The following is a 17,972-nucleotide window of genomic DNA, read 5'->3' as shown; positions in this document are numbered from 1 at the left end:
GGCCTGCCCCAGCGCCCCTGCCCTGCCAGGAAGCTGCTGCTGGCAAAGGAGACCACCTCACCTCACACACGCCCTGTGGTGGGCCCATTAAGTCTCTCCCGACAGAGAAGACTGAATCCCCTCCCCCACCCTCTCCTATGCCACTGGGCTCAGCCTTATAGATTCTAAGCCTAGACTAACCAAGGAAGCAGAAGAGTGCCCACACATGACTGCCACCAAGCCTGGACATTAACCTCTCTGCGCCCCGACCTTTCCCCTGCTCCCCTACCCAGGTTTCGAACCCAAGTAGCCACAAAGCTACGTTCAGATTTAAATGCAAAGCGGATGGCGCCTTTTGAGCGGATAGAGGCTTTACAGGGGAGTTGAGAAAGGGACCAAAGACGCAAACGGGACCTGTCCCCGCTGCAGAAACCCAAGCCCCAGCTTTTAGTGGCCACGCAAACTCGAGGGGCTTTTATTTGTGCGTTTCCCGCCCTCCCCGGATCACCCCTGAGAAGCGGACCTGGACCAGAGGTTTTGGACCAGTCTCAGACCCAAGACCTTGAGAGACCTCCCTCGAAGAAGAAAGTGGCTCTGGAGTCACCTCGACTGGGCCTTTTGTCGCCCTGCTATAGACTCAAGTTCCCTAACGACTGGTGTTCTTGATGCTATCTCGGGACGCGGCGGGGCGGGAAACCCGGGATCCTGGCGGTACAGCCCACCCCGAACCTAGGGAGAGGGTATAGAAACAATTCCCCCAACCGGCAACACAGCACAAACGTCGCCCTTCCTCTTTCCCTAGCACACATTCCAACTGCGAAAGCCATTACCGCCGGCGCGCGAGAGACTTTTAAAATATTTACAGCCCGCTCTCCGCACGGTAGCCTGATCCATCTTGTGGGCGCGGAGGCGGGGCGTTCGGGCGGAGGAACGGAGCCCGGGTGGGGGGCGCTAGCTGCTTCTCCCCACCCGCGGCCCCCGGGTCCCCTCGGCGTCCCCACTTCGTAACCCCCGGCTGGGGAGGCGACTCGTGCCTGTGCGCAGCGCCCCCGGGGGCCCTGGCCCGGCCGGAGAGGGCGGGGGGGGGGGGGACAGAGTCCGGGAGAAGGGAGGGCGGGGAGGCTGATTTAAAGGTTCTCACCGGGAAGCGAGCAAGGCACAGACCTGAGAGCCGCCGCGCGGTGAAATCCGAGGAGCTCTCTTGGCGAGGAGGGGCTGTCAGAGGCCATTTATCTCTCGCCAGAGTGGAGGCTCTGCTCCCACACCGCCCGCGAGTAACAATGGCAGCGAGCAGCAGCTCTGCACGCGCTTCAGTGCATGAATGGATTGCGGAAGATGCTTGCGCTCCGCTCCTCTCCCGCGGCTCCTCGAGCGCCCCTCCCCGCCCGCCGCCCCCGCCCCCGCCCCCGCCCCGCCGCCTCCCCCAGCCCTTGTGGGCGCCTCGCGTCTCGGAGGTTCGCAAGTTGGGCCCTGTGGCGTGGTCCCTTTCACTCAACCCGCCCCCGCCCCCCCCACACACACCCGCTCCCCTTCCAGCCGTTTCCCAGGGCCTTGGCACCTCGCCATCGATTGTCATTAGGGGCTGAAACTTGACACTAGCCTCCCCGGCCTCCCCGACGCAGACACCCCCGCCGGCTCGCTCCCTCTCTCCCGGCCCTGGCAGCTCGCGGCAAGTTTACTTTCAAGGAGTTGGACCGTGTTTCCGCCGCAGAGGCCGACCGCATGCGGGCCGGGGAAGGGGGGCGAAGTGGGGGAGGAGGGAGTCGGGGTTCCGAAGGGTGTCACCTGCCCTGAGGCCTAGGGTGTTTCCAGGTGCTCCCTGGCTTTCAGCCCAGTCACTCCCAGCCCGCTGATCCACCGCCTTTGGCACGTGCGCGTGCACTCTGGGTACTCGGACCCCAGCCTACAAGTCCGGCCAGCAGGACAGCGTGCCCAAATTCTTCAGGGCGACTAACAGTCTCCAGAGTGTGGGGAGAGGGCCACAAACAGCGAGGTCAGCCGCAGAAGTGTGCCCCCCTCGACTCTGCAGTAGGAGGGCTAATAAAAGCCCCTTGCCAGTTTCGGCCTGGATCGGAGCGAAGCAAACCCAAACCCTCTGAGTCTCCTGTCTCGTAGTCCTGAGACCGATTTTTCTAAAGACTGGGGAACCTTCTAGAAATGGACACACACAGCGACCCTAAGGCAGTGTCCAGTAACCCGCGACAAGAGGCTAGGTTTCGGGAAGGCAGCTACACGTGCGCAAAGGCGCACTCTGGGAGGCAGAGCGCGACCCATGGACCCAGGAGACTGGCGAGGACAAACGAGAAGCTGGCAGTGAGACAAAGCCAGAGGAGAACGCCAGGAAGGCTCAGCCGCAGACCCGGAAACACAGGCTGTAGCCGCCGCCTGAGCCCCAGCGCGGAGGCGTGCGCAGCCAGGCCCTGCCTGGCACATCTCCATTCATGTGCCTAGTGACGAACGTACAGCTCGACTCTTGGCGGGCCCTGCTGCCAGAGTTGGTCTCTGTCGGTTCGGGGTGAGTCAGGTGTGTAGAACTTCCCAGCAGAAGAGGGAGTCCCTGGGGCAGTCTTCCTGGATCCAGGCCCCTCTGGCATCCACCTTTCTCCAAGCTTGGGGCAAAGATAGCTTATAGGTGGAGAGTGGTCTCCGGAGTGCCGTGGTCCACTGAGTTTCCATTTGGGCTTCCCTATGGCGGTACCATTATAGCACACTACCTGCTCTGGCTTTCCAGCAATTAGGAACCAAACTGGGCTTCCCTCAACCACTAGCACTGTAATGCAATTTGAGAAAAGACCCGGGAGTAGGTACCAAGACTGGCCACAAGCAGATTGTCACGCTGGGCCAATCAGTACCTTGCAAGCTCTGCTCCCCTAGCTACCTACCACCAGCTCTGCTGCACTGTTCGCGGCTGCAAAACAGTCTCTCTTGCCTCAAATGAAACCAAGGGCTTCCCCACTGCGGCTGGCTTTGCACATGCACACTCCCTGTACCCACACTCTGGGATATCCACCTACCCCTTCTGGCCCTTCCTGTCTCCCTGCTGGTGGTCCCCTCAAAACCTGACTGTCTAGCAGAGTGGAGAAAATGGGTGTCACGGAGCCTGGGTGGCCAAGTGGAGGCCTCCAAGGCCTTTAAAGAGGAACGGGCGAAAGAAGACACCCCGAGGGGCGGAGGGACTGGAGGAGGGAACAGAAAGAGAAAGCCAGCACCAAAGCCTCAGCCTGCCTACCTGGGGACAGCTGCAGACAAAAGGCTTTCCCCTGACTATTATTATGTCCTTTGCACTAGCAGTTCCATCCAGCTCTAAGGGAGACAGTGCAGACCCCATTCCCCACAGTGGCGGAAGAGGAAAACTGCCCCAGAGGTTAAGAGAGGTGAGTGGACAGAACAGATACTAAGGCTAGCTCAGCTAGTGGAGTAGGCCTAGGGTTTCCTGCTGACATTAGCTTTCCTGTTCAGTAGTCCTGTGTGCCTGTCCTGGGGTGAGTGTGGAGAGGGGAAGGGTGGTTACTGGCTAGGAACAGACATCCAGTTAGGGAAATCCCGGAAGGAAGGACATGGCTCCACACCTCTTCCTCTGTCCATGTCTCTCACACAGCAGTCCCAGCCCTTTCCATTGAACCCCAGAGTGGGCCCCCAGTCTGCTGCCCTTAGGCAAACACTGTAAAGCGCCTCCCTATTTCTTCAGCAGGAGCTATTCCAGAGGTCTCAAGTCTGCCTGGGGAGGCCCAGCTGTGCTCAGCCCTCCCTTCTGTCTGCATCCCTGCACCACTCCCACCACCCCCAGCCTTGGCTGCAGGATGCCTTGCATCCAACTGTGGTTTCCGGGCAATAAAACAACTATTAAAGTCACAGGCACGGTTGGTGATTTGCATCGCATCCTCTCATGCATGGATTCAATATTTAATACACAATATTGAATACGGATATTAAAAATCAATAGCTGGGGACCCCTGGGGAGGTGTCACGGTGCGATCCTGATTCAAGACTACAAGCAACTCCTCTAAAAAGACAGGAACAGCAAGTTCAGCCAAGCTAAGGCAGGCGCCAAGGGAAGTGAGGTGTCAGGGCTGCATCTCTGCTTCCTGATATGCTTAAGGGTACCATTCCTAGGTACCATTCCTAAGTTGAGCTAAATCAAGCAAAGCCCACTAAATGGTATGCCTGTGGGCTTTCCTGGCTGTGGGATGGATGGAGGAGGGATGGAGAGTTGTTTCCATGCAGTCAGTCAGCCAGCCAGGTGCCTGGAGTTGTTTGGTTGCTGTCTGTGCTTTCCTTTGGCTCAGGTCTGAGTCTTGCATGCAGGCACTCAACTTTTGCCATCAGGATAGCTCTAGTTCCTAGGCCTCAAGACATCCATCACCAGAGGCCCCATGGGGAGCTCTTGGCATAAGCTTTCAGGCAGATGAAGCAGGAATTCCAATGGCTGGCTCGGGATATTCTTGGTATGATTAAAAAACACAAAACCATGAATGCCCACCTTGCAGGGTCTTCTTGAGCTACCAGAACCTTCAGGCCTGTTGGTGGCAAGGGGGTTGAGGGAAGTGGCCAAGAAAGCAAGATCATCTGCCAAACAGACAGCTCCTGGGACACATAATTATCTTTTCAGGCCTGAAGAGGAACATCGATTATTCTCCTCCTTATCAAAACATAGAAATATGCTTTATCCTAAAAAAGGGAACGAGGCATTCCCGGACAGATTAGGTAGAGGTAACAGAGAGTAAACATCTTTTCAGAAATCTCTCCCCATCCCAGCTATAGAAATAGAAGAAAAATTGACAATAAGAGACAACAACTTTGGCTGATTGGAAGAATCTGGAGAACTTAGATACAAACAAAACCCTAGGTGAACTTGACCTGCCGGAAGTGCCAGCCTCCACATCAAGTTATCGGATTAATTCTGTGAAATTCCTTTTCATCATAGTTTAAAGCAATATGGAAGGAGTGGGAAACTGTGCTCTAGTATAAACAGGTTGGGAAAGGTACCTCAAGAAAACCTCCCATACTAGTCATCTGGGTGAAAGTCAGAGGCGAAGACCAGAGGTGTTGGGAAATGGCAGGCAATGAGCCTATGGTCTCCAGTCTTTGTTCCCTAACAGTTGTCAGAGAACCATCAAAGCCAGGGTGGGAACAGACACCCTTCCCAGAACCCAAACAGGAAAAGCAGCTGCTCTCTCTTGGGCTGTGGAAGGTCCCCTAGTGGTGGCTCACTCAGCCAAACCCTGGGAGTGTGCCTCTGTCTATGTATGTACTTCCTGGCTGGGGGTTGCTGCTGGCCACAAGGTTGGGCCTTGGGCCTGTGCAATCCACTAGCAATCAATCTATGGGCATGTTGGATAAAAAGCAACTGAGTTCTTGTCCTGCCATCAGTAATTTCTTCCTGAGTCTACCAAAGTGCTTTCTACTCCCACTCTGCCATGAGGCCAAACTTGGAGCCTCTTATAGGCCACTACAGTTTACTGGCTGCACGGATAGATGGCATCCAGTACAAATGTGTCTGGGGCAATCGATGGCTGACCAGAGAAGGCTGGGAGGAGGGGGGGAAGCACCACAGGCTTGATGCTGACCCAGCTTGGGAGCACTGCATCTACAGAGAGTGTTGTTATTTTCCTAGATCTGCTTGGTACATCAATCAACTCAAAGTGCAAGTAGCTTTGTGTCATTTAGGTGGCCTAGACTCCAAAGTGCAGGAGGTTCAAGGGACTTTCACACAAGTTCCAAATTGTGGTGTCAACTAGAGTGAGGGACCCGGTAAGATAGAGGGAATTATTTTCCTGCCATCACCACCCCACCCCGTTGTAATGTTTTCCGGTTAGGAACCAAAGCTAGTGGAGTTGTTCTTGGAGGCCCTCTGGACTGCCACTACTTCCTGGTGCAAGGCCGTGAGAATAAAGGCTTTCTGCCAGGAGGTTCCCTGGTTTAGCACCAGGAGCCTCGAATCCTGGCGGGAATCCTCGCACTTCCAACATGACTCTCTCTCTCTCTCTCTCTCTCTCTCTCTCTCTCTCTCTCTCTCTCTCTCTCTCTCTCACACACACACACACACACACACACACACACACACCACACCACACCACACCACACCACACCACACCAAACAAAAACCACTCTCAGAAGTGCTGAAGTAAATGCGGAGCCTGACGCCAGGGTCAGTGGAGGGACTGTCCCCATCACCAACAAGTTGCTGGCCGTGATAACAGCTGTGGGAGGGGGAAGGGAGCCGCAGGCAGCCACGACTGAACGGTTGCGATCTAGAAAATTCAACAAGAGGCCGCCACAGTGGCGGCGGCTCCAATTAGCTGAGCCAACAGGGAAGGCAGAGAGCTAGGCAGCGGCCCTGCCGATCACGCCCGGGGCGAGCAGGCAGGAGGGGGAGCGGGGCCTCGGAGCTGCTCGCCCGGGCGGCCCTCGCTCGGCCCCTCCCGCGGGTTCACGGAGCGCGCCTGGTGTTTACATACTGTCCTTCCGACACGGGATCAAGTTTCAGGCCGCGCTAGAGGCGCCTGGAGCCGGCCACAGGCCGGGGAGAAGGGAAGAGCTGGAGCGGGATCTAAGGCCGAGCTGTACGGCTGAAAGCCGGGGCGCTCGTGGTCACAGCTAGCGTAGCCCTCCCTCCTTGCTTGGGGTGAGAAGTCTATCGCTTAGGGTGGCAAAGACAGGTGGAGCTGCGGAGCGCTGTCCAGAGAGAGGCACCTCTGAGTCGCGAGTGGAGTCCAGGGCGCACCCGGGACTGGGGGCGGGGGGGGGGGGTAGGCTGTCTGATGGGAGCCCAAGGACTGTTTTGAATCCCCCCCTCGTGAGCAGGACTGTTTTGAATCCCCCTCCCCCTCGTGAGCTCTTCACTCCTCCCCTAAACTCCTTTGACAGACTACTCGATCCAGACTGTTGTTATGGTGGTGGTGGGGATCTGTGGACTGCAAAACCTCAAAATTCGAAGAGACCTCTCGCTTTTCCTTGCCCACCTTGGCCCCAGTACTGCGAAAGCCTCCGGCGAAGTGCTCGAGGGTCTGGCAGCCTGAGGGTGCCCCGAGCTGTCAAGTGTGGGCAAGTGATCTCCAGCAGCAGACACACTGTAAACAGTCGAGTGTGTGCCCTCCTAGCTCGGGGTGAGAACCTCGCCCAAACACAAGTGTCCTCTCGGGCTCCCCGGCGAAACCGAGGAAAGAAAGCCCCCCCACCCACCCCCCCACACACCAAGACACCTGCATTCAAAAGAGAGTGTTCTAAACCTGCACAGGCACCAGGCACTGCTGGGAGAGGATACTCAGCCTGCCCCCCTCCCGGCTGAATACTTGCTTTGTTCCGGGAAACCGGGGAAGCATTAGGCTGCTAACCCCTGGGGAAACACAAAACTTTGAATCTTAGAAAAGGCGGTTGAATGCATTTCGAAGTTCCAGAGATCGGTCAAGGAAGGGAAAAGCAGATGGCAGGAGATCAGGAGACTTGCGAGAGAGGCCAACTGACAATGTGGGAGGAAAACAGCTCAGGGTGACCAGGCCGGAGTCTCGGGAACTCAACTCAGAGTGATGGTGCTTCGCGAGTTCCAGCGAACAGCCGGCTAGGCCAAGTGGTGCCTGCCCAGTCGGCGGCCGCGCCAGCTTCCTGCCCTGCCCAGGACCGCAGAGCAGTCAGGGACGCCACCTCTGGCTGGCTTGGTATCGCAGGAGGATGAGGGTATACAAATAAACCCCGAACCTCTGCAGCTCCCCTCCTCCATCTTCCGCAACACAGTGAACCCAGGCCAATTGGTGGGTCATCCGTTTTAGGTTTTCAACCTGGGGTGAACGGGAAAGGTTCGGTGAGCTAGCCATTACGGTTGGGTCAGTCTGAGCTATCTTAGGTCTCATTCGTTGACTGCCTGTCCCATCAACTCCCACTCCACCCTACCCAATTCCTGTCTCCACCTAGCTGAGGGTACCACTAGGTTAGCGATATAAGGTCTAACAGGCAAAAGGACGAATGGTTGCAGGCAGCTTTCTCTTGACTGCCACCTCTCACTGACCCTTCCCAACATTCAAGGGAGGGGAGGGCACCTAGACTCTGTCCTATCCCCCGTGGGACGCTCCCCTCCGTCTCGGAAGCTCAGACTGCGAACGAGGGTTTCCCCCTTCCCCGTGGGCTCGCAAGGTTTCTAACTTCCTCTAAACCTCCCTCCTCGCTCCGAAAAGCCCCGAGGAGAAGAGCAGAGAGGAAGCGAGCCGCTAGTGTGCTAAATGAAGACCATGTGTGAGGGTGGCGGCATCAGAGTGCCGCGGCCCGGGAAGGGGGTGGTGAAGGCCGGTGTGCGGCCCACGGCTGGCTCCAGGTCGAGGCAGCCAGCGCCTGGGCTTTGGGGGACGCAGAGCCGCAGCAAAGTACTGCTGGGATAGCCTGGTGGCTGGCCACCGATGAGTGTGTGGTGTGTGTGTGTGTGTGTGTGTGTGTGTGTGCTTGGTGGACAGGATCTGCCGCGCCGCGGGGGGCGGGGGCGGAGCCCTGACTTCCTGGGCCGCAGCTGCGACCCAGGGCGCAAGAGCAAATCGTGCTCCGCGGCGGCGGTGGCTCGGGCCCGCCACGCTTGCAGCTGAAAATCAACAAAGGGAGGCGGCAGGAGAGCGGGGGAGGGGCGCGGCTGAGCGCTCGCTGGCTGCTGTGGAATAATAAAAAATAATTAATAATGATAATAAGAGAAAAAAATCTGCCGGCTTTCTGGGCACCGGGTTTCCGTGCGGCTGCAGCGGGAGGCGCGCTGTCCTTGACGCGGCCTCTCTCGCCTGGTCTGCCTGCCCCTCCCCCTCCCTTGCCCCCTCCCCTTCCTGGGAACCGGGAAGAGAAAGGTCTGCAGCTGACAAATATTATCCATTCTCCCCATCGATCGCCGAGTGTACAGATGTGAGCGCTTGATGTGCCCGCGGAGCGGCGGATCCTCCCTGCTCTCTCGCCGCCCCCCTCCTCCCCCTTTGTTCTCCTCCCCTTTCCCTCTCTTTAAATAGATTTCAGGGCGCTGCCTGTTGGAGAGCAGCTGGCGATCTCTCCAGAGAGAGAGAGAGAGAGAGAGAGAGAGAGAGAGAGAGAGAGAGAGAGAGAGAGAGAGAGAGAGAGAGAGAGAGAGGCCCGAGGTGCCCTGTCACCAGCCTCCCCCTCCCCCACCCGCCCTTCCCGCTGTGAGCCCACCTCCCCTTTTTCCAGTTTCCAAAACAGAAAACACCAGGAACACCCACGTCCACTGCATTGCGAACCTTGAAGCCTTTGGACGCTTTGCGCTGTTCCTTGTTTCTGTGAGGAAAAAGAGGAAAGCGCAGGGGGGTTACATAGCGCCATGGCAGAAGATCCAAGGGTCGAGATCTTTCCTCGGCAGCAGCAGGGACAGTGCCCGGGTCACGCTAAGAGAGTACAGTTTACCCATTAGGGGTAGTCGGACAAGGCAGCCTCTTTATTCCTCTTCTGCAAATGGCAGATTAAGCCGGCAGCGCTCGGCTTCAAAGGACCCCGGCGGCGTTCTGCAAAGGGTTAACCCTTCGGCCCATAATCGCAGACACGCACTCACACTCACAGGCGTTCACGGTGCGCCCTCCCCGCTCTCCAGAGAGCTGGCCAAGGCCCGCAGTGCACCCGGAGCTGGGGGAGTCGCTGGGGAGGGGGGAGGGGCGGGCTTAACCAGGCCGCTCAACTGAGCCGGGGCCACCTCGCCGTCTGTCACTTAAATGATTGTCCTCCGCTCCGCTCAGTGCGGTCAGTACTGGCTGTTAACAGGCAGTTGCAATCAGTTTCCGAAAGGTCAGCCAAGGTCCTCCGGCTCTCGCAGACGGAAGGCATTACGGAACCGCTTTTGTATTTGCAGGCACTTTAGAAAACGAAGCAAGGAGGGGGCTTCACCCCAGCGCCTCCGTGGCTGGGAGCCCTGAGAGGGTCGTGGGCGGCAGGGAGAGGGAGACTGCACCCCGCGGACTGGGCTGGGCACCGAGGAAATCACCGGCCAAGTGACCTAGGCCCTTCGTGTTCCGATGGGGAAGCGGAAGGTGGGCAGGCTGTAAGGGAAAGAGAAATGAGAGGAAGTAGGAGAGACCTCTTAGTTCCCCTCCTCTCTGGGCCTGTGGCCCACACCCGGTCCCGGACCGAGGTGGGTGGCCTCGAGGACGGGGAGACCCCCACTCTCTTTCCTAGACTCTCCCGACATGCGTAAGTGGTGAGGAGGGTGGTAGGGGGAAAGACCTTGTAAAGCGAGCGAATCACCGCACGGTGTCTGAAGACGCTGCTGCTGCCGCCGCTAGAAGTCGTCCATCAGCAACCAGTCCAACCTGCCAGTGATAATGTGCGATCAACACCAAATCACCCCCGCCAGGCGCGATCCATCATCGCGGCGCGCTGCAGGCCCGTGTGAGCCTGACTCGCCACTAGAGGTGGGGAGGGGGCCGCAGAGCAGGAGGTGGTCACCAAGCAGACCCGAACTCTGTACACCTGGCTGCCCCTCCTGAAGACATGCACCTTAAGTGTTCATAACTCCCCAAGTTCCCCAATTGAAGGGTGCAAACACCGTGACTCCTGAGTTCTGGGCACGGTCACTTAGGAGCCCGCGTGTCCTCCACGCCCAGTTACCCTGGTCACACCCAGCAAAGCCATCCTTTTCTTGGCTTTGCCCTGTGTGTCCCCTCCCCCCTCCTTCGAGAAAGCGTGGCTGGCGGGAAATTAATATTTAATATCGTGAAATTGATTAAAGGGCTGGAAGCCGGCGATGGGGTGGGGGAAGGGTAGGGTCTCCGAGCATAATTAAAGATCTGGGAATGGTGGCCACTTCTGGTCGGCCCTGGCCCCACAAGGCCTTTGTGAGGCCCAGGCTGGGTCGGTGAGGCTAAGGCAGCAGTAACCCTGGGTTCTGGCACTTGTTTGGGGGGCGGCGGGGCGCTATCTGCGAAGTCTGGAGTACCCTAAACTCACCTAGGGGTTACACAGAGAACTGAGTCTACCTTGCCTGCCTGCATCGTGGACCCTTCTAGGCCCTGGGGCCAAAGGTTCAAACATTTTGGGTCTTAAAACTTTGCCCCTTCACGGTCCAGGAGGTCCTTAATCTCCTCTAGGCCGGGTTTAGGAGGGACCCCCAAGGCATGAGTCTTCTGGGACTCTCAAACAGCACTTGTGAAAGAACTCAGACCCTGCAACTAGGGACCCCCAAGGCCCGGCTTGCCCAAGGCTCCCGCCGGTTCTCTCAGGTCCAGGCCCCCACCCCAGACCACTCAAACTTAGGGCAGCTTAACTCGTTCAGCTGCACTGCAGATGGGGCCTGCTGCTCCAGGCTGCCTCTCCTGGGAGTCGTCACTGAAACCAGCTCGGCAGGCAGCCTGTCTAGATGTTCAAGGTTACAGTGCTTCCAGGGGGGGCTGAGCTGGACAGGGACTAGGAGTGGCGGTGCAGGTGAGGTGCTCCAGGCACCTGGGGAGACTTTAGGTGGGTGTCAGGGCAGTGGAAAAGGCTTGGCTCGCTGAAAGCTTTAGGAATAGGATGGTTGAGCCTGCCCAGGTGGGGTATAGCTTTAATCCCAGCCCTCTGGAGGCAGAGGCAGACGGATCTCTGAGTGTGAGGCCCGTCTGGTCTACAGAGCAAGTTCCAGGGCAGCCAGGACTACATAGACCCTGTGTCCAAAATCATTTTTTTTTTCATAGTTGGTTTCAATGGTGGGATGAACCCAGTTCAGAGCTTGCATTCATGGGCTGTTTTGAACTTCTGTTTTGGTATACGATTTGTTTATTTATTTTGATTTGATTTATTTGGATTTTTTTCTTTTTCTTTTTGGGTGAACCAGTACGCTTGAAAAGCATCAGGTGCACAGAGGAGAGAAAGCACAGCTGGATCCTAATGAAGCAGGAGACCCCGAGGGCCAGCCTGATTCCAGGCCCACAGTGGGAAGGAAGGTCAGGACCACAGAGGATTAGGCTTAGGTTTATGGCTGCACTTGAACAAAGTGCTGAAGGGGGCTGCCTAGACCGGGGCGAGAGGAGAGAGAGAGAGAGAGAGAGAGAGAGAGAGAGAGAGAGAGAGAGAGAGAGAGAGAGAGAGAGAGAGAGAGAGAATGAAAAGAGGGAGGTGCAGAAGAAGGACCAAGTAGTTGGTGTGGCTGCTGAGGAGGTGGGCGGAGGAAGTGTTTTCCTGCAGAATAACAAGCCAGTGCAAATGTTATGCAGAACGACTTCACTTCATCAAAACAAAACCCAAAACTTCACATTCAGCCTCTTTTTCCAGAGCTGATATTGCAACGTGGGAACTTTAGACAGAACCTTGAGGTGGTAGGAGGTGTCAGCCAACAATTTACGGACGGTAAGAAGGAAGCTTTTCTGGGTACTTATCCACACTCCCCCCATTGAGATACTACCTGCACCAGCCTTTCCCTGGTGTGTGTGTGTGTGTGTGTGTGTGTGTGTGTGTGTGCGCGCGCGCGCGGGGTGGGGTGGGGTGGGAGGGGGTCCTGACCTCTCAACCTGAGCCCAACCTGAGATCGCACGGAATGCGCTCCATTCATCAATGCCATTTCTGGTAAACTGGACCTAAGGTTTCTAGGAGGAAGACAGCCTACTCCTAACTCCGATGTCAGAGCAAATGTGTGTGGGGGGTGGGGGTGGGACGACACCCACTTATTCTGTAGCTTTGACTAGATAATACTATGGATTCTCCAAGACATTCCTGGTGACTTCAGCGGCTCTGGGCTCTGAGTCTTATTAAAGGGGTTTTCCTTAGTGGCTACGAAAATTGTGGAATCGTGCTCCAAGGTTGGAGGAAATGCCTGGGATGTGAGGCCTGCACCCAGTAGTCCCCGTGGGTCTTCTGTCCACGTGTGCGACCTGGAAGCCAGCCTCACACTCCTTGTCCCTGGAGTCTGGGCCCTACCTCCTGGCAACAGGAGTCCCCCAGGCGACTGGGGGTGTGAGAAAGTGGTCTGCTGTGACGTTGATTGAGCACTGGGGCCGTCTGAAGAAGTGGAGGAACTGAGCCCCTGGGTTGCTCCCGCCTGAGGAGGTGCGGCTTCCCGCCCGGGGACAGTGCGCGCGGCGGCGCCGGCCTGGGGGACTGCAGCCACCTCTCGCGGGCGCCAGTGGCCCGCGTGGCTGCGCGCCCGCCGCCATCTTGACCGGGAGGCGCGGGCCCCGCTGCCCCCGGCGGTGGCTCCATAGAGCCACAGGCTTTGGTGGAAGGGACCGGGCGACTGTCCCCGAGCTCCCGAAGCGCGCCGCCTGCGCTCCCTCTGGAACCCCGTCCCCACTGCGGGCCAGGTGGACCCTCTCCCCACAGGCGACAGAAGAGCTGCGACCCTCAGGGAAGCCGCGGCTGGCGAGCTTCCCTCCCCGAGTCGCCAGTGCAGGTTTTAATTCCACCTCTTGTTCTCCGCTGCGGAAACGGCCAGCACGGCCAGCACAGAGCGTTTGGTCCCCGTGGCCCGGAACTTGGGCCTCTGTCCTCAAATGCCGTCGGCTGGGGGTGGGGGTGGGGTGGGGGTGCGGCCTGCAGCACAGTCCCTAGCATTCAAGGGCGTCCTGGGCCTTGCTCTTTCAGGACAAGCGAGTATTTCAAAGTTACCACGGTTTCAAGTCAAGTCCAGGGCCTTGGGCTGGAGAAGGATGGAACTTTATGCGTCCGATTTTTAAAGGGGTAAACTGCATTGAAGGAAACTTGCTCAGGACTTAGGGCAACACAGAAGTGCAAAGGTGATTTTTTTTTTTTTTAAAGACACCTTGAGTCTTCTAGCAATTTACAACCTTAGTAGAAAGGCAGAATTGCAAATGTCTAGACACGAATAAAAGGATTGAGAAATCGACGGAAATAAAAAGAATGTGAGATCGACGGAAATCAAACGCCTGGGGGAAGGATCCATTAAATAATTTTTTAAATTATTTATAAAATCGCCTTTATTTTCTAGAAGTGGAGATCAGTGCTGTGAAAGAAGGATAAGAATTTATTAACAGTAATCAGGGTGTGGTGGCAATCAGCACTCCCAGGAGGCAGAGGCAGGCAAATAGATCTCTGTGAGTTCGAGGATAGCCTCATCTATGGAGTGAGTTCCAGGACAGCCAGCGCTACACAGAGAAACCCTGTCTAAAACACACACACACACTAAACTTTACTAACAAAGAATAGTTCCCAAGTTTCAGGGAATAATAGGGAATTACTCCAGAAAGGCTGCTGTTTAGGAAAAAGGGTGAAAGTTTATTTAAACTAAGGGAAACATGAAGAGTGAGAAACTCTGGATTCATTGCAAAGCTCCTGACATTAAGTGGGTGGTAAAGAAGCAATTTTCAACCAAAATATTCCATTCGAAATCAGTAAAACTCCGGCCCCATTTCATTAAAAGTAAAGGTTTTAAGGAGATGCAATGGGCTGGAGAGATGGTTCAGTGGTTAAGAGCACCAACTGTTCTTCCAGAGGTCCTGAGTTCAAATCCCACCAACCACATGGTGGCTCACAACCATCTCTAATGGGATCTGATGGCCCCTTCTGGTGTGTCTGAAGACAGCAATAGTGTACTCATATACATGAAATAAAAAGAGAAGGAAATGCAACTAGCATGGAGCATGGTGGTACATGGAGGCTGAAGCTGATGGAGCTTGACAAGTTTGAGGTCAGTCTCATCTATATCCTGAGGGCTAGGACAGTGAGCAAGATTTGAATGTTAATTCCACCACAGTGAAGTAGCCCAGCACTTAAGAGCACCTCTTGCAGAGGACTAGAGGTGGATTCTTAGCACTCATTTTTGCCCAGTTCAACTCCAACTCTAAGGGGTTCTGATCCCCTCTTCTGGCCTCTACAGCCACCCAATCCACATGCCTACACACACACACACACACACACACACACACACACACGGGGGGGGGGGGATAAAATAGATACTTTGCTAGTGTATCTTCTATTGTTTCAAGGGCATGTATCTGGGTACCATGTGCATGCCTGGTGCCCGAGGAGGCCAGAATAAGGCACTGAATCTCCTAGAACTTAACCTATGGTTGTGAGCTGCCATGTGGCTGCTGAGACTCAAACTTGGGGCCCCTGGATTAGCAGCCAGTGCTCTTAACCATTAAGCTATCTCTCCAACACCAAATCCCTAAATATACACATGAAGGGAAATAGGGCAAAGCACTTGGGAGGCAAAGGCAGGCAGATCTCTGTGATTTGGGGGCCAGCCTGACCTACAGAGTGAGTTCCAGGACAGCAAGTGCTACACAGAGAAATCCTGTTTCAAAAAGAAAAAGAAAAAAAAGAGGAAATGTAATTACCAAAATTCTTTTGTCTGATCAATGAACAACCTCTATGTGATTATAAGATGGGATTATGATTATAAAGTATGAGAACAAATTTAATATCTTGAAATCTCACACCACAATGAGGACAGGGAAAAATATAGACACCTAAAATCTTCTTTTACCATCTTAAGACATCACTAGATGAAGCTGACATTGAGTTAGTCCTGGAGGTAATTTAGTCAGTAAAGCTGTTGCCCAGCATCTATGAAGCCCTGGGTCCAGTCCCCAGCATATCATGAAACAGCTCCTGGTGGCACATGCTTGTAATCCCAGCTGTGTTGAGGTAAGAGTTAGAACGGATCGGAAGTTTATAGTTCCTTTGGCTGTATAGGACTTTGAGGATGAGTTACATAAGCTTTGATTTAAAACAAACAAACTGAGGTGGGAAAGGCCAGTACTTAGGTACTTAGAATAGTAAAAGTTTGAGAATTCCCAGTCACCATGATGGAACTGATGTCCATTCAACACACCACCACACTTAACTTGCTCAGAGTCCTTAGGCAGGGGTGTGGGGTCGGGGTGACCAGAGTGTAGAAGGAGGCAGGCAAGCAGCCTGGGGGTGTGGCTCAGAGATACAAAGATTGCCTAACATGCCAGAAGCCCTGAGTACCGTTCTCAGCACAGAGGGGGAAAGGGGAGGCCACAGGACACACACACACACACACACACAGAGGAAACCCATGAAGGGGAAGACCTCCCTACTCCTGGTTTGCGCATTTCTGGTTATAAGGGCAGAACAGGCACTTAGGTTTACATTTGTCTTTCTCTGGAGAGAAGCAGATTTATGCCTGAATACTCTTCCTTTCAAAGTTGTGTTCATTTGTGTATGGTGCACTTTCCGGGACCCTGAACCCAGGGCCTTCAACATGCTAGGCACTCTAGCACTCTCTGAGCTATTCCAGCTCTATAGTGTGGCCTTTGTTTGACATGAACTCCGTTATACCACTCTGTAATGCTTAGACCAAGTACACAAAGGCCTGTCCTCGTCAGCACATCTTAGAGGCCACATGTTCGAAACCAAAGACACTCTGTTTCTCTGTATAGCCCTGGCTGTCCTGGAACTCACTCTGTAGACCAGGCTGGCCTCGAACTCAGAAATCTGCCTTCCTCTGCTTCTGCCTCCCAAGTGCTGGGATTAAAGGCGTAAAGTCGTGTGCCATCACTGTGGGGCCCCACCTTACTTTCAAAACTACCCTTTCTCCCCACTAACTCAGAGCAGAGTGGTTCCAGTAAGGTAAAAACACCAGAGCCTGTAGATGAGAGATGGAAAAAAGAAAGAAAGAAAGAAAGAAAGAAAGAAAGAAAGAAAGAAAGAAAGAAAGAAAGAAAGAAAGAAAAGAAGAAAGAAAAAAGAAAAAGAAAAGAAATGAAAGCCAATGCAGTTCCAAGGAGCTGGTCACCACTGGCTTGTAACCTTAGGTTAATGTACTGTGCTCCTAAGACATCTTTTCCCTTCCATCCTGCCTTACGTCACCTTTTCTTCTTCTTCTTGATCAGAGGCAGGGTGGGGGTCTCCTTTTGCTCCGCATCCCTAGCCTATTTGTTAACTTTGTAAGAATTAGAAAACAGTACCCGTGAATCCCAGCCCACATTCTCTGGCTTGACTAGGGATCATTGTGTAGCATACAAACTACACAACCTGATAAGATGACCCCTGCCTGAGAAGCCAGCTACTTCAGGGGCTACAGCCAAGTGTCACTTAGCTCTGACCCACAAGGTTCCCGACAAGTCTGAGTTTCGTTTGTTTCCACTGTAAGAACTAGGCCAGCAGAGCCTGGTCACCTTAAGGGAGCTGTGGAAAACCAGCTACACAGTGGCAAGTGCTGGCAAGGAGAGCAAAGAGAGAATCAGGGCTCACCTATGGCTCTTCTACTCAGTGGGGACTTTAGCTTCCACTCAGATTTAAAACATGAGCAGCAAAAGGTGCACCCCAAACCCTTGCTGAAAATGTTATCTTTATCAGGGTGAGATAGATGGCTCTGGAGTTAAGAGCACTGGTTGCTTCTTCAGAAGGCCTGGGTTCAATTCCCAACACCCACATGGCTGCTCATGGCCATTTGTATCTCCAGTTTCAGAGGCTCCAACCCCCTCTTATGGCCTATGCAGGTGCACCATGCATGTGGTATATAAACATACATGCAGACAAAATACCCATATACATATTTTTTTAATTATATCTTCACTAGGGAAAGGGACAACAGCCCAGAGAGAACTTTTGGATGTTCAAAAATGGGGGAAATGATTCTGATTTGAAATTTAAGGAAGGTGTGTCATCTTAAGGGAGCCCGAGAAAATAATAACCACAAATTCCAAAGCCAGACACAATCATGTTTTTCCAGCACATTTTTATCTCTGTCTCCTAGTCAGAGCCACAATGAAACAGCAGATCAAAGGCAGAGGCAAATACAATTCTGCTGCCTCTGAAACCCCTAGCATGAAATTAGAAGTCAAACTCTCCATTCAGGGGTTAGAGACAAGGATAATGGAAACCTGGGGCCCTGGAGATGTACCCAACCCCTCCAGTCACAACTCGATCCGTGCTGAGTATTTAAAACCACATCGAAGGTGGGGGCACAAACAGCAAGTATTCAAGTCATTCCCCCCCACACACACTTACTTTAGGAAATGTGCTGACGACATTCCTAGCTTTGGACCATAAAGATCTCTGTATATGGGGCTGTGGGATTATTTGTAAGGCCATCTCGACGACATTGCCTGGAACAATGGAGGGCT

The 17,972-nt window shown here is 54.4% G+C and overlaps 1 protein-coding gene across 2 annotated transcripts in view; it reads right to left on the bottom strand.

Annotated features, from left to right (window-relative positions):
* Positions 1 to 17,972, bottom strand: part of Bcor (BCL6 corepressor) — a 122,809-nt gene that overhangs the window by 89,843 nt on the left and 14,994 nt on the right. Inside the window, exon 1 of one of the 2 annotated variants that reach the window (XM_029473166.2) lies at positions 1,144 to 1,276. The exons of the other annotated variant lie outside the window; for it this stretch is intronic. The gene's annotated coding sequence lies outside the window, so the exon portion shown is untranslated. Of the gene's footprint in view, positions 1 to 1,143; positions 1,277 to 17,972 lie in introns of those variants that run through there. 2 annotated transcript variants of the gene reach the window in all.

The sequence above is a fragment of the Mus caroli genome, unplaced genomic scaffold (assembly GCF_978045245.1).
Source record: "Mus caroli unplaced genomic scaffold, Mus_caroli_1 scaffold_5, whole genome shotgun sequence".
In the NCBI taxonomy this organism is placed as follows: Eukaryota; Metazoa; Chordata; class Mammalia; order Rodentia; family Muridae; genus Mus; species Mus caroli.
Note: the sequence above shows the minus strand (reverse complement) of the source record. Positions and strands in the feature narration are given on the sequence as shown.